The sequence below is a fragment of the Carlito syrichta genome, unplaced genomic scaffold (assembly GCF_000164805.1).
Source record: "Carlito syrichta isolate Samal-C Ts95f unplaced genomic scaffold, Tarsius_syrichta-2.0.1 Scaffold301614, whole genome shotgun sequence".
In the NCBI taxonomy this organism is placed as follows: domain Eukaryota; kingdom Metazoa; phylum Chordata; class Mammalia; order Primates; family Tarsiidae; genus Carlito; species Carlito syrichta.
This window is the reverse complement of record NW_007245710.1, coordinates 87,887-93,699: the sequence shown is the minus strand read 5'-3', so window position 1 is coordinate 93,699 and position 5,813 is coordinate 87,887. Positions and strand designations below refer to the sequence as shown.

General features: G+C 38.7%; 1 pseudogene; it reads right to left on the bottom strand.

Annotated features, from left to right (window-relative positions):
* The window catches only part of LOC103257196, an 11,033-nt pseudogene extending 5,547 nt beyond the window's left edge, over positions 1–5,486 (bottom strand).
* Positions 5,487–5,813: the final 327 nt, after the last annotated feature.

The window sequence follows — 5,813 nt, the reverse complement described above, 5'->3', positions numbered from 1 at the left end:
CACTTGGGGTTTTGATCAAGAATTGGTTGCCAGTTCCAATTTTCATAAGGGTGTCTCCTGCATTTTCCAAGGTTCTTATAGTTTGAGGTACCTAAATCACTTCATGGAAAATAACTTCTATCTTCCTTGACATCATTTTACAAAACTACAAGCAGCTTTATGTCATTTGGCAGTCTCATGACACCTTGTGATCAAACTGATCAACCACATCTTAAGATTTCAGAAAGCCAGAAGGCGATTTTTCACAAAAGGGATCTTTAACATTTTCAAAGTCCTGCCACAAATATCTGTATACTTACTAATTTTAAGTCAAGAAATATTTGAGAATGTTTAAAATGTATCAATCATTTTAACATGCATATATGTACAGTAGAAGGAAGAATAAAATGAACCCCTGGGCATCCTGTACCCCAGGCAAAGAAACTGCTGTTTTGTTTTTTATGAAAACATTCTTTAGTTTCATAGCATTCCTGATTTTCATACTAAATGCCTCCTGTGTTGTCTCTGCCTCAGAAGTAACCACAAGACTGAGCTGTCCTCTTCATTTTCTTTCTTTGCATTCATTTTCTCACCTAGGTATGCTTCCCTCAAAAATACAGGATAGTATAGAGTTCTGAAAACCAAGTAGCAGAAACAGACTTGGCTGTGTAAGGACAGATTCACCAATGTCAGCACTGTCCCTAATTCCTCTGAACAGGGCCACTTCCCTCTTTGTGTCTCAGCCTTACCCTTTGAAGGCCTAATCCTAGCCCTACTTCCTCTTCCAACCATTCAAGTTCCCAAGAATTTCTCTTCTCTTAGAACTCCTGAGCTTTCAGGGAACTAGACGGCTAAACTCTAATCTGTTACCAAGTCATTAGACACTATATACACCTGTTCTGCAAATAGTCTGGAAATCTTTTTTAAGTTTCATAGCACCCATGTCAGTCATGGTGTAATAACTGGTATTTGATGCCACATACTATCTTTTCTTTTTTTGGATAAAAGGAGAAAAAAATTATTGATTTATTTATTTTTAAGAGACATAGTTTCACTGTCACCCAGACTGGAGTGTAGTGGTGCAACCATAACTCATTGCAACCTCACAGTCCTGGACTCAATCCATCTCCTGTCTCAATCTCCCAAGTGGCTGAGACCATACCTGAACCACCATGCCCAGCTTATTATTATTATTATTTTTTATTTTGTAAGATGAGGTCTCACTATGTTGCCCAAGATGGTCTTAAACTCTTGGCTTTAAGCTGATGTCCTGCCTCAGCTTCCCAAAGCTCTGGATTACAGGCATGAGCCTAGCCCCACATAGTATCTTGAAGCAACTACAATTTTTTTTAAATTTAAAAATCAACTAGTGATCACAGAACTGTATTCTTAAAAATGGTTAAAATGGTGAATGTTATATTTCATATATCTTATAATAAAAAATGCTAATCAGCAAGCTGATACCTTGATCCTTTCATAGTGTCAACAAGTATTTTCGTAATCTTTAAAAAAAATCCTTTTTTCTCCTTCTCCCACTCTTATCTCCTTTTTGCTGAAATGGCAGCATTTCTCATATATGTCAAGAGCAACTAAATTGTTACAGGCAATGTTCTGGCATAAATGGCTCAACTGAAACTCATATGATACTGTTAAAAAAAAAGAAAAAAATGCTAAGTATTAGCCTCACATTTTATCAAAATTTCTCATCCAAATGGACATTCTGTTTTAAAAACCCTAAATAAATACTTCTGAGAAGAGCTTTTAGATTTCTCATCTTTCCCTGGCTCAGTCAAGTGGGAACAGTGCAACAGCAGCCCAGGTGGATGGCCAAGTTCAGGTAGCATTTATATTGATATGCTTCATTCATGAAATATTACTTAACAGGTAAATTTAAGAAGTCTACAGTCATCTTTCATGTTGAGACTCAACCCTCTTGTGTGTCGTACTGATTTATGGTATAAAAACTGTCAAAAGAAATTTGGTGACCAAGGACATGGTATTAAACCCAAGACCAATGTGCCGTTAGCAAATGTGAAAGAATATAAAGAAAGAGAGTCTGGAAACATGTCCACAGTGCTACTTGGCACCAACGTGAATATCAATAAAGGAAAGTTAAGGCAAACCCTGCAACATTCCACGAAGGGAATCTTAGCGCTGTGATGCATCTGCCAAAAAAGTCAATGCAACTTTAGAAACTCTTCTTTCTGCTAGTTGGGAACTAAATTGCAACCTCTATTTAATACCTCCAGAAGCAGGAATGTAGCCCAACATGAGAATCACCCAGCAACTCCTTGGGCCAGTGATCACTAAGAGAATGAACAAAATATCAGTCAGGGCATAGTGGAAAGTTATCAGCACTTCTATTTTTAGTTAAAAGAAAATTATATTCGCTAATATTTAACATGGACTTGGCATTAATGTCCTCACTGAGTCTTTGTTCAATGGCTACGTGTCACTGACAGGCACACAGGCACACAGGGAAGGCTCACCAGAGAGTATTGACACCGTGAAGAGTATTGTGATGTGTTGTATAGAAGTGGATTTGCAGTTTACATAATCTAATTTTAACCAAAAAAACCCTCATCAAAGAGGTAAAGTAATTTTTAAAGATTCTTGCAAAAGAAACTGCAATTGAGGATAACTTTAATATTACAAGCAAAAAGGAGGAAAAGCATAGAGTTAAGGATTCTTTTACTCAGTGAGATAAAAAGAAATATTGTCAGATCTTCAAAAGGGTTGTCGAACAAAAATACAAAATTATCAAGAATACATTTATTTTCTCTATCAATAAGAAGGAAGAATGAAGCTTTTCCTAAGTGTAAAATGCCCATTATTGCCCTATTACCTAAGAATGGAGTGGAGTGTATGTACTTAAATAACCAAATAGAAAAACAAAATCAGCTGCTCCAAGTGCAGTGGTGTTTCCACTAATTGATCACAACCAGTTACAGAGTTCTTTGTTTCTTCTCCACTCCCACTGCTTCACTTGACTAACCAAAAAGAATACACACACACACACACACACACACACACACACACACACACACACCCCTCCAAAAATATATATACACCTTACGTATTGAAAGGATGAAATGCCAAAATGGAAAATTGAATGAAATAATGTTAGCCAAAGAGCAGTCATTTTAACATTGCTTAGCTTTAGCATGTTTTTCTAGCAGTTCACTTTAATTTACACACTAGTCATTAGCCAAAGACAGAACCATTTTCTCAGAGATAGGTATTGATAATTTACAACCTCTTCCCCGAAGACTGCTTTGTCCTATTTATTTTTCTATTCCAAGTTTGTCTTTTAGCCATAAAGAACCAGGATAACCTACGTGACACAGACAGATCCCATCACATAAAGCAGTCCTTCATGACCTATGTGACACAGACAGACAGACCCCATCACCATGGCAACAGTTACCTGACTAACCTACCCACCTGCCTGCCCCTTCATGATGATGTAAAACAGACCACCACCCAGTCACCTTAACCCACTCCCACACCAAAGGGAAGATTTAAAAAGAATTCAACCTCAAGCAGTGGCCGCCATGCTTTTGCTCTCCCTTGGGGAGGTGCATCTCATTTCTCTGGCTCTCTAATCGTCTTTCTAAATAGACTATATTTTCCAGTGTAATTTCTGTGCAAGTCTTTGCATCTTACCTGCGGCACTGACTCAGCACACAGGTCCACAGACCTAACACTTTTAGATACCTAGCAAGTATGACGGTCCACTCAAAAGATGGCATTAATAAAATGAATGCTAGCAATCACCATGTGACAGGAAAGACGATCTAAGAAAATGGCGGAAGCACAGTTGAGCAAATGTCATACTACACATTGCTACCATAATTTAATTCAACTTCGAAAAGTAATATATGGGTAACATCTCTAAAAATGTGTATATGCTTTTGACACCCCATATATATATACACATACACATATATATGTATATATATTTATATATATGGCAGTATAATATATATTTTCCCCTGCTGACAGAAAAACATTCTCATAACAGAACTATTACTTTAGAAACTCTGCAATTGTTTCCTGTTTTCTTCTGAGATAGGATTTTGCTATATTGCCCAGGCTGGAATGCAGTGTCATGATCATAGTTCACCACAGACTTGAACTCCTGGACTCAAATGATCCTCCTGCCTCAGCCTCCCAAGTAGCTGGGACTACCAGCTTGTACCACCACAACTGGATAATTTTTTTTTCTTTTTGGAGAGATGAGGTCTTGCTATGTTGCTCAGGCTGCCAATTGTTTAAAGCAGTCTAAACAGCAATATGTTTGAACATGAAATGAAATGACAATAAATGCATGTGAAAGTTATGTTTTATGTAATAGTAGAAAAGAAGAACAAGACAGCTTTTGTCCCATTCTGAAGGAGCTTCCCATCTAGGAGATTAGATCAATACACAACTTGCATGTAAATCGTCATTTGTGCTGTCAAGCAAATTTTTCAGGTTTTCCTCCTTAAAGTTGTATTTTCTTGTCTCCCTAAAGTTAGAGGAGGTCCTGTGATTGCTCTAATCAATGAAACATGAGCCACATGTCACCTCTGAGTGGAAACTTTAAGAGCCACTTTCTCCTTTGATGATAGTGACTGGTACTGGCCAGATGGTTAACCTTAGCGGCTTCAAATAACAGTGGATGTCTCCTTCAGGCTGTTAAGTCAGTCACAGGCTACTTCATTCTCCCTCTGGCTTTTTTAGGTTATTTATTACCATGGCTTATCTAGCCCCTCCAGAATAAGGTAGCACATAGTGATTTTGATCAAGAATGCTGGGAGCGCCAAGGAAGAATATGACATCTCACTCAGTAACTGCTCAGTCTTGTGAAAGAGGATGAACTTTCATACAAACCAGTCTTTTCCCCACTCAGTGACTGGTAACTTTCTAGTCTGCCTAAGAAATTAAACAATCAGCCGGGCTCGGTGGCTCAGCCTGTAATCTCGCGCCTTTGGGAGGCTGAGGTGAGTGGATTGCCTGAGCCCACGGGTTCGAGACCCGCCTGGGCAGCAAGACCTCATCTCATCTCTACAATAAATCAAAAAATCAGCCGGGCGTGGTAGCACATGCCTGTAATTCCAGCTACTCGGAAGGCTGAGGCGGAAGGATTGCCGGAGCCCAGCAGGTCGAGGCTGCGGTGGCCGGGAGCAGCCACTGCACTCCAGTCTGGGTGACAGAGTGAGACTCCAACTCAAAAAAAAAAAAACAACAAAAAACAGAAATTAAACAATCTTCTATCTATGTTCTATAGGTTCCTTTCGAAAGGATTTTAAACTTTTCCACAATCTTTTAAACAGAATTCAGTTCTTGGTTTCTACACAGCAGCTCACCACTAAGGAACTCAATCCAGTTCTGGACCATTTCTGGAGGCTTAGTCTCTTTGAAGTGCTCAAGAAGAGCATCCTTGTTGGAGCATCTGACTCACAGATCACCTAAAAGGTAAGCAGAAGAGTGACATGATCCACTGATGCCTTTCCTGACTTCATCAATTACATGAAAAACAGTTATGGAAATAATCATTATGCTTAAAGATGCAAGTGTTCATGCAGGATCAAACTTCACATTTTAAATTGCTTCTGTTAAGAAAACCCAATGTTTAACCTAAACAGATTAGATACACTCATGAATGAAATTAAAGCTACTGTGCAATAATTAGTAAAGCAAAATGTGAAGAAAGTTGATACTCACTGTCATTCTTTTTATTCTTTTTTTTTTTTTTTTAAGTCGGAGTCTCACTCTGTCACCCAGACTGGAGTGCAGTGGCCACTCCGACTACCACAGCCTTTACCTGCTGGGCTCCGGTGATCCATCCA